This window comes from Phyllostomus discolor, chromosome 7 (assembly GCF_004126475.2).
Source record: "Phyllostomus discolor isolate MPI-MPIP mPhyDis1 chromosome 7, mPhyDis1.pri.v3, whole genome shotgun sequence".
Taxonomy (NCBI): domain Eukaryota; kingdom Metazoa; phylum Chordata; class Mammalia; order Chiroptera; family Phyllostomidae; genus Phyllostomus; species Phyllostomus discolor.
In genome coordinates, this window is record NC_040909.2 from 32,097,722 (window position 1) to 32,108,988 (window position 11,267).

The following is an 11,267-nucleotide window of genomic DNA, read 5'->3' on the forward strand; positions in this document are numbered from 1 at the left end:
ACCCAGCACATGAGAGCTACTCTGAGCTCTGCATTTCACATTTGTAAAATAGGGATATATTTATGCTAAGCATTAGCTTATTTAAACCATATGGGAAACTACTTTTTAAACCATAAAATTATGTACCAATGCTTTTTTAACAAAGATTTTATTTATTTATTTTTAGAGAGTGGGGCAGGGAGAGAGAAAGAGAGGGAGAGAAACATTAATGTGTGGTTGCCTCATGAACACCTCCTACTGGGGACCTGGCCCACAACCCAGGCATGTGCCCTGCCTGTTGACCCTTTGGTTCGCAGGCTGCCACTCAATCCACTGAGCCACACCAGCCAGGACAACTGCCAATGCTGGGTTTTTTTAACCTAAATGAGACTAGATTTCAAAGGAGGAAGGTAAGGTGACTACCCAAGGGGACAGGAGATGTAACCTCCCCTGCCCATGGCTCCCCTTCATGGATCAGAGTTGTCTGAAAGTCTGCCAGTGTATCTGTACCTCATGAGGTCATGACACCTTTGAGACATAAGGACTAATTATTAAAAAGCAGTTTTTCTGTGGAACATGGAGGAGAACGGATGGTTATATTTTGAGTTTTTACCCTAAAACAAATTTTGAGAGGTAGCTTTTTGAGAAATAAGACTCTTCAGCCCTGAGATAGAGATCTGAAGGTATGTGGGCTCTCCAAAAACACAGAAGGAATTGGGTGAAGAGGCACAAAGGCAGTTTAGCCTGAAGGAGTTCCCTTTGGCCTCTTCCACCTTAACATGCGTGTAATTGTGTTTTCAGAAAGAGAAGAGAAAATTGGACAAAAAAAAGTATTTGAGGGCATAGTGACTAAGAGTTTTCAAGTGTGGCAATAAACATCAAGCTTCAGGTGCAAGAAGTGCCACGAATCAAACGTAGAATTAACCACAAAGGAAAACAAACCTGGGCCCATCATAATAAAATTGCAAGCATACATACAAATTAGTGTTTATCAATGTAATTATACATATACATCCATGTGGCCAAGACCCAGAACAAAATAAAGAACATTTCCATTCCTTCTGAAAATTTCTTCATGCCCCCTTCTAGTCAATCCCCCTACCCAGACGCAAACACTATTTAATTTTTACAACCATAGGTAGGTTTTTCCTCTTCTTAAACTACCTTAAAAGGATATCATACAGTATGATGTTGGATAAGATTGGTGAAAGCAGACTCACTTGTTTTGTGCCTGATATTAAGGGAAACACTTTTAATTTTTGCCCACTGGGTATGATATTGGCAGTAGGTTTTTCATATATGGCCTTTATTATGTTGAAGTATGCTCCCTCTATTCCCACTTTGCTGAGTGTTTTTATCATAAATGGGTGCTGCATTATATCAAATGCTTTTTCAGCATCTATTGCTATGACCATGTGGTTTTGTCCATCATTTTTTTTATATGACATATTATGTTTATTGATTTATGAGTATTGTATCACCCTTGCATTCCTGGGGTAAACCCCACTTGATTGTGGTATATCGTCTTTTTAATGTATTGCTGGATCTGGATTGCCAATATTTTGTGAAGGGTTTTAGCATCTATGTTCGTCAGAGATATTGGCCTGTAATTTTCTTTCTTTATTGTGTCTTTAACTGGTTTTGGAATTAGGATAATACTGGCCTCATAAAAGGACTTTGGAACTCTAGCGCACTATTGGTGGGAATGCAGACAGGTGTAGCTACTGTGGAAAACAGTATGGAATTTCCTCAGAAAACTAAAAATGGAACTGCCTTATGACCCAGCAATTCTATTTTTGGGAATATACCTTAAGAATCCTGAAACACCAATTCAGAAGAACCTATGCACCCCTATGCTCATAGCAGTGTAATTTACAATTGCCAAGTGTTAGAAACAGCCTAAGTGCCCATGAGTAGATAAGCGAATTAAAAAACTGTGGCACATTTATACAATGGAATACTACTCAGCAGAAAAAAGGAATTCCTACTTTTTGCAACAGCGTGGGTGCAACTGGAGACCATTATGTTAAGTGAAATAAGCCAGTTGGTGAAAAACAAACACCATATGATCTCACTTATAACTGGGATCTAAGGAACAAAATAAACTAATGAGCAAAATAGAAGCAGAGACATGGAGACATGGAACAGACTAACAGCTTTAGGAGGGAGGGAGAAATGGTGGGAGGAAAGAGAAGGGATTAGTCAAAGAACATGTATGAATGACCCATAAACATGGACAACAAAGTGGGGATTGACTGAGGGAGTGAGGGGTAGGCTGAGTAGAGCAGAGCAAAGGGGAAAAATTTGGGACATCCCAAATTTATTATGGAATAAGCAATAAAAAAATGTAGAGGGCACAAAGTAACAGGCAGGTAGAACTAACCCTGAGATGTGCCTATCTACTTTTTAAATATGCTGAATTTTATTTGACACCTTAGATAGCTAGGTAGATTTGACACCTTTGGCTGATAGATAGGTTGCTGTGAGAGCTCACGAGGATGAATTTCCCCACTGCTATATTGCTTTTCTGAAAGTTCCATGTACGTGCATTTGATTGTGTGCTTGCAATCCTTATTCTACAAAAGCAGAATAAAGTGTGTCCAATTGGCACTTTTATTAAAAAAAAAATTAGATCATACAGTAGATACTCTAGAATCTTTTTTAACTCAATATGTTCTTGAGATTTATCCATGCTTTTATATATGCTATTGGGTTGGCCAAAAAGTACATTTAGTTTTTTTCTGTAAAATAGAAGATATATTTTTCATTTTCACCTATAACTTTATTGATTTGGATATTTTGAGTATGTCAGGTATCTCCTACTATTGGCTTCTAGTGTGTAGAGGCCAAGGGTGCTACTAAACATCTTCCAATGCATAAGACAGTCCGACAGCAAAGAATTATTTGGCCAAAATGTCAATAGTACCAAGAAACTTTGCAAACCACTTTTGACATGTTCAATCAGTCACAACACCTTCTCAATACACTTCACAAATCTTTTTTGTGTTTCAGTTGTGTTTTTACCTTTCTTCAAGTGAACTTGTCTATACCACCTGGACAATCTTCATGCATCTCTGATGGCCTCTGCTGGGATACAGGGCTCAGTTCATGCTATAGACTTGAGCCCCTCAGGTTAGAGCCTGAGGCTTGTTCATCTCCATATTCTCAGAGATGGGCCCAACCTACAGGAAGCACTGGTATGGGTTCTTGGAATGGTGATATTAGGTATGGGATAAAAGTTTGTTCAGTGACAACACAGCCAGTGATTATGGAATCCAATGAAGAAATATTGCCATACAAGGGTGAGGCTGGTTATAGTATACTGAGCCCTCTTACATGTGATCCCTCACTGTGCTCTGAATCAGGCCAGCTCAGGCCTCCTTCAGTGACCACATGTGTTATGGATCCCAGGCACAGGACCTCCTCCTCATCCTCTGTCCCTGAAACAGTGGGCAGGAGAACTCATGCTGACAATATTTTTCTTCCTCTCTCTGAAATCTTTGCAAGCCTCTGGCCTCCTTTAATTATACTCAGTTCCTCCATGGGGCCCAACATGATAGTTCCCTTTTTGTCTGATCTCCCACCTTGTAGGTATCCTTCTTGAAGAAGAGAAGCATGAGTGCATTTGCCCATGCCAAGCTAAGTGATAGGCATGCCAAAGTACTTAAGAAGGCCCCTGAGATTTATGGCTGCCTCTCTTTGTTTGCATTTATATTGAATGGTCCCTAAGAGCTTTTCCTTTGAGACATGAGCACTTCTGGAGCAGAAGATGGAGGAGAGGAGGAATCCACAAGAGACATGGAGACAGATAAAGTCTCAAAAGGGCCAAGATGGAATTGAGCCACACAGACTAGAAGATAATTACTCAGTCAGACAATGGAAAACTTGATTGGATGACTAGAGTTAAAGCTCATGAGTTCTGTAACTGTGGACAATATAATAACCCTTCTGCAAAACTGTACTATGTGTTGACAACTGTTTACTACCTCTCCACCCAGGCCATTGTTCCCTGTAGGCAGAGTTATGTAATTTCCCAAAGTTCAGCCAAGAGACTTGCTTTGGCTAATGATGAGAGTGTGGATGTGATGTACGTCATATCTGAGTACAAGTTTTCAATATACATGGAGGATTTGGCTCTGTCCTTTTTGTTTCTACTTTCCACCTGCCCCAGAGAGTGTATCCCCTTCAATCTTCATAGGGAGCCCAGCAAAACTATCCCAATAGCTATGCCAAAAACTATCCCTGCAGTCCTCATAGAAAGTCAGCAAGAATTGAGTGTGTGAAAAATTGGGACTGTTTGTTATACAACAAAAGCTAACTATTACAACCCTTCACATGCATAATGAGGGCTTTCCTAAACATTGCCTCCCTGAGCTAATGCCCAGGAACATCTGTGTATAGAGGGAGGGGCTATCCAAGGCTTCATTTGCCTCATGATATGTGAAGAGACTAAGAGTGATTAGAGATCAAGGCTAATGTTACACAGAATTTCAAGTCATGCCTTAGCATTAAGACCACAATGTCCTTTCCATACCTCACAGCTTCCTTACCATAGCAAGCTAGTCCCATCCTCTGGATAACATATATTTGGGATGCCCAAAATTGTGGTGTCAGAATGCTCTGGGGATCCAGCTAATGAATGAGATTCTCATCTCCCATCCTGAGGCGCTGAGCCCTCTCACCACTAGGGTGAGTTACAGACATCTGTATTTTTAAGAGATAACCGAAGCTCCAGGAAAGGCCTGGGTCTGTCAATCAGAAGAAAATCCCTGTGTGGCCTCACTTCTGTTCCTCATTAGCTGTGACCATAAAGCAAGTCACTTAACCTTTTATCAAAAATTGCAACAAGAATATTTGAACTCTCTTCTTTCTACAGCTCTTGTAATAACCAAATGAAGTAATTAATAGGTGTGAATGTGATTGCCTGTGGCAAGGTGATATGACAAGGGGATTGATGTGCATCTTGGGCCTTTAGAGGTGCTGCTGAGAAGCAATCATGGATAGTCTTTCCCTTCAAGGTCATCACTGCAAGGTGACTCACTTTTCTGGTGTTTGTGGCCAGAGTGGCAGCCTCATCATCACCAAATGGCCCTGACTGTGGGCCTGGTCTCCAATGTCACTCCACCTGGCCAGACAGTAAAAGTAGGAGGGATGGGACCATGCCAAGGGGAAGTATTTGAAAGTCCAAAGAAGATCAACCAACAAAAAGCTATCCTGATTAACATATCTAAAAGTGCCAGACCAGCTCAGCAGGTTACAAAATTGTTAACTGAAAAGGCTGACATGGTTTCATCTCAGTTCCCTTCTTAATCATTTCAGCACCTTTGGTTTTCAAGAAGCCCTCAGTGCAGGAGTGGTGGGAACACATCTTGAGGATAAGAGATTCTCTCTCTGCTTACAATGGGGATGAGAGCAATTTAAGGGTCACATGATCCACATCCTTGATGTTTCAGGTGGGGAAACTGAGACCCCAGTGGGGTGAAGTGTCTGCCTTTTGGATCATGTTCTGAGAAGGTGTATATGTGTATAACTGTGTGTTTGTGTGTTTGAGTGAGTGCACATGTACGTGTGATTGTGAGTGGGTTTAAGTAGGTGAGAAAGGATACTGTGGATATGAGAGGGTGTTGAGTGTGTGTGCATCTATGTATGTGAGTGGGGGTGAATGGAGGTGAAAGAATGTCATGTGTGCGGGGGGGTGTGAGTGTGTTATGGGAAAAGCACTGATGCATGGGGGGTCCAAGAGGAGATTAAGCACAGGGTAAGGACGTATCACACTTTCCAGGGGTTCACATCTTCCTCCATGGGCAGCATTAAAGAGGCACCACCTGACTCCTCTCTCAATACCTGTTATAGCTTCTTTCAAGCAATATGACTATAAGTAACACCTGCTTTTATCCCATGGTTTTGTAGTCTTTTCATCTTCCATTCTCTCTGACTCTAGTACTTGACTAAAATTCTGTAGACTGCTATGAGTTTATCCTATCCACACACTACCCTCTACTGAATGGACAAAGTGTGGCAACCTGTGGAGAGAAAAGAGAAATAGACAAGGGACCACACAGTCCAACCCTAGACAACCCTCACCCAGAGCCTGTATGGCAAATTTAAAATTTTGGTATATTTTCAAATTATTCTTTCTAATCTTACAAGCCTAAAATGGAAATGTTGGCAGGTCCCAGAAAATTAGTAACTTGGATATATGAAAACTACTATGTAGTTCTGCTTAACACATGCTCTGGCATATTTAAGCTATATTTTTAATTTTGGAAAGGCCAAAAGAGTTTGGCTTCTTTAAGAAAAGGGCTGTCAGAAGAAAGCTGTACAATCCTGCACACTGCAGGCTCCAGACTGAGTCTTTTGTGTGTCTGAGGAGTCTATTCATCAGAAAAGGCAGAGCAAGCAGGTAGAGGGAGCTGGGCAGGGGGTAGAGAGCAGAGACTTCCTGTGTCAGTGACTCAGTTATCAGGTAACCACAACCTGATTGGAAGGGAACCAGACTGTGAACCACAGGAGCCTTTCATTTTCTTTGTGCTCTGACCACAAAAGGAAAGGAAACAAAAAGTCAATTGTCTCTGAAAGGGATTTGGAGAGACACAAGGATGCAGAGACCCTAAGCAAAATCCCTGCCAGAAGGAACGTGGGCCAGAGGGTCATGGACAAGCAGGAGCTGGAAAGAGTGTTGAAAGGATTTCTAGAGGATAAGAGGAAACCTTGGGTCAAGCAGCAATTAATGACAGTTCCTGTCCAAAGGCAGCAATCTGTGCCTCACCATTCTATTTTTTCTAGACCCCATTGAGACATTGAACTTATTCACCTCTTATGCAGTAAAGTTAATTAATGCACATGGGTTTCTTTTTAAAAAAACTTTTCTTTTTGTAGAGAATCATGATTGACTGGATCATAAGCACTACCACTGAAATATCAACTATTTACACCCAGAGAAGAGGCATCGCGGTACCTACTCAATCCCCAACTGAATCTTTCCTGTGTGATCCCTGATAATTGGCTGCTCTAGCAGTGGAAGGAAAGAGGTGGTAAAAATAAGATGGGTGGCAGGCCAGGCAGAATAATTTCCTCTCAGAGCTGTAAATCCACCCCCCATCCATAGCACTGGAAAAAAATTCAAATATGAGTGAGAGTTGTATTGTTATATAAATAACTTTGAAACTATTGTTGTGGGGGCACATGAATTATTTTGATATTAAAGATGTGGCCACACATCTTTGTGCTGTAACATCAAGCCAAAAACCATGGTTTTAGATAAATAAAAGAGAAAGTGGTGGGAGAGCTCCTAGGGCTCCAAGCCCTGTAGAAATCTCAGACTCTATAACCCAAAGATAGAGTATAGAGACTTCTCTGGGATCCCTTCCCTTCCAGCCTCAAGGACACTTTGAAAAGTTCCCAAGCAGGAGGAAAATTATAGTTATATGACTTTTCTTGGATTCTCTTTGCTGTGTAGGTGCTCTAACTCACAAAATACTTTTGCTATTACATAATTTAGAATATTCTTCACCTCAAAACTACAGCAAAACACATCTCCTTCATACTAACATCAGGACAATTGCCCAGATGTCAGGACCTTCTGAAACCTTCTTTATTCTTAGCAATTTTCAGAAGGCACATATGCCTTACTACCCACCCAAACAGGCACTGATTAGTTTAGGACAATTGGGACTAGGTTTAGTTCACCTGTACCTGATTGAAAACAAAAAAATGTATTCAAAGTCATTTACTCCTTCTGCAATATTCCCCAGCTATTTTTTAAAATCCACTATTATGGAAGTTATCAAATAGCATTTTATTTTATCTTTATTTATTTATTTATTTATTTATTTTAATTGTTCAAATATAGTTGTATGCATTTTCCCTTCACCCCTCCCCCTCACCCCAGCCATTCCCACCTTCCTCCCTTGGTTTTGTTCCTGTGACCTTTATAGCTGTTCCTAAAATCCTTTCTCCCCCATATCCCATTATTCACTCCCACCTCCCCTCTGGTTACTGTCAGATTGTTCTTAATTTCAATATCTTTGGTTATATTTTGTTTGCTTGTCTGTTTCATTGTTTAGGTTCCACTTAAATGTGAGATCATATGGTATTTGTCTTTCGCCACCTGGCTTAGTTCACTTAGCATAATGATCTCCAGTTCCAACCATGCTGTCCCAAGGGCTAGGAGCTCCTTCTTTCTTTCTGCTGCATAGAATTCCATTGTGTAAACGTAGCATAGTTTTTTGATCCATTCATTTGCTGATGGCCACCTAGGCTGCTTTCAGCACTTGGCTATTGTAAATTGTGCTGCTATGAGCATTGAAGTACATAGGTTCTTGCAGATGGTGTTTCAGGGTTCTTAGGATATAAGCCCAGCAGTGGAATTTCTGGGTCAAAAGGCAGTTCCATTTTTAGTTTTCTGAGGAAATTCCATATTGTTTTCCATAGTGGCTACACCAATCTGCATTCCCAACACTGCACTAGGGTTCCCTTTTCTCCACATCCTCTCCAACACTTGTCTGTTGATTTGTTTATGATGGCCATTCTGACTGGTGTGAAGTGGTATCTCATTGTGGTTTTAATATGCACCTCTCTGATGGCTAGTAACGCTGAGCATCCTTTCATATGTCTTTGGGTCCTCTGTCTTCCTTGGAGAAGTGTCTGTTCAGGTCCTTTTCCCATTTTTTAATTGGGTTGTCAAATAGCATTTTAATTAGTTGTCTAACAGCTTTCTCTCCTTTGCCCAGATGATGATCATGTCTTACCCATATCTTTGCATATTCCTCACCAAAAAGCCTGCATGTAGAAATTAATCAGTAAATGTTTGGTTTTGGATGGATGAATAGATGAACATTACAAGTACAATATGAAATGCTTCTCAAAATATGTGAATGTGTTTGGCTTCCCATAGTGAGAGGTGACCTCATTTAATAACCAAGTCCATACACTCCTACCTTTTCAATTAGAGTCTATAGCTATGGGGTCAACAGCCTAGAAATTATCTTTATTGTGACAAATTGTAGTCCCTTTAAGTTGTCTAGGATCTCCACTCAGATTTCATTCACACTAGTCCAGCCAAGGAGTTAGAAAGCCCTGAACCAAGTCTCATGGTGCCTCCTGCTTGCCCACAAGAGCTGCTGTGAGCCAGTGGAGCTGCACCTGCCTGATCACTACTTCCCTGGTACACTGAGCCATGTGCCCTGTGTTGGCTCTGAAGACTATGATGACATTTTCTAGGCTTAGCCATTTCCTCTCACTCCATATGCCTTTTTAGTTCTCTTGGCCAAAAAGTATTCTCTGTAAACTACTAAGAAACTTGTCTATACCAAAGAGTAAATGACTCACAAGGCTTGTTTTATTATTCCTCCTCAGAACATTTGCACGCTAAAGGAAACAGTAAAGTCAAAAAAGGAATCTCAAGTTGTGGCATTTCAGGTATATGCGTAACCTCAATTTTTTCCACCTGGGCATACAGTTCTGATTAGGGCTATTGGAGGTACTGCCTGCTCCCCCTTTTCAGTGCTGCTGTTCTCCTACCATCCTCATTCATAGATGCCTTTAGTCTTGAATTGTATGACTTCAGGGTCACATGGATGACCATTTAACACCCTTACCCCTCAGTCTCTTGACCTCCTCAACCTCAGTGATGTTCTTCTCCATTACACATTTGTCACTTCCTTCCAAAAACCACCTAAATCTTGCTATCATGATTTATTTTGTGCATAGGTTTCAACTTCCTGCCCAACTAGATTGGTCAACATTCCCCACATGGTTTGTTCACCTCATTGGACCTACAGTCAGTTAATCCCCTTCACTCTCTCTGGCATTCCATCAGCTGGTTTCTTTCTTCATTCTCCTCCTTATCAAACCTAGATCTTATAACCCATCACTCCATAACACTTTTTTCAGAACTCTAAACTCCCCTGCCACTCTGCCTTTTTATCATACCCATCTTGCAAAAAGCTAATTCTGAATGGACCCAACTCCCTGTGTTCTGGAGCAGAGCATAAGCTGCTGAGTTTTATTGAGAAAGTACCACAATGATGAGGATCAATTTCACCATGTATTCATGACAATGGTTCTCAGATGGAGACTGAACACTGCCCAGCAGGCATACCACATTTCTCTTATCCATGCTATAAACATGCTTCTGGCCTGATCTGCCCTCCTCAAACCTCTGACTCCCCCACTTCTTTCTTCACTCTTTGGCTTACAATCCTGCCTTCTATTTCTCAAGGAACACTGAGTCTGTTACATGGAACTCTCTCACCCACCCACCAACAAGCACGCAGGTCCACCCCCTCCCTCCTGTTCCTTGGCCTTTTCTGCCTCCTACCAATCAAGGCTGGTTCATCCACATGCCTAAAGACCCATCTTCTCCTGCCTTGTCAGGAAATGTGCATTATCCACAGGCCCTTCTTTTTCTAGCTCCCTCTCAAGTGGATTTCTTCCCATGACATTTAAGCACCCATACGTCTTTTCCATTTTAAACTGTCTTCTCTCAACCTTGCATACTCTCCTGCTATTGCCTCTCTTTATCCTTTAAGCCCAACTTTTTGAAAAGGTTGCTTCATGCTTCCTATTTACAGCTCCTCACTCTTCATACTCCTCAGCCTATTCCTGGCTGGAGTAAGTCCCCATGCTTCCACTGAAACAGCTCTTGCCTGGGTCACCAGAGACCTCCACATCCCAAATCCCATGGGCACGTTTCAGAGATCATCTCACTGCCCTTGCCAAGATCTCAGTGTTGGTCACTCCCCACTTCTTGATACCCACTGTTTTCCCTACTGACCCACTCCTAGACTTCCTAACAATACACTCTCCATCTCCTTGAAAAGTTTCTCCTCCTCTTAGTGACTCCTTCATATTGGAATTCCTCCAGACCTGATCTTAAGTCCCTTCTTCCTCTCTCCCTGGGCAAGCTTGTCAACCTCATGGCTTCAGATTCTACCTATACACAGGTGAACTCTGAAATCCACTCTCAGCTGTGGCTTCTAGTTCTTCCACTTCTTCACATTCTTTATTCTGTCAGACTATCAGGTCTCTCTCTGAAGTACCTGGCAGGGGTCCCACATTTATCACACTCATATCTTCATCCAGATGTCTTGAGATCAGAGTGTCAGGGAAATTCTAAACCAGTTCACCCAGCATCCAACAATCCTCCTGACCCCAAGCTGCTGGAGGACATCCTATGACTCAGCTTATTAACTTCAACCTAAGGGCCTGCACTGCTGTTTCTCCAGTACAGCGAAGGATTAAGGCTGACTTTGGTGTCCAGTAGACTAGCTCTTTTATCTCCTTTT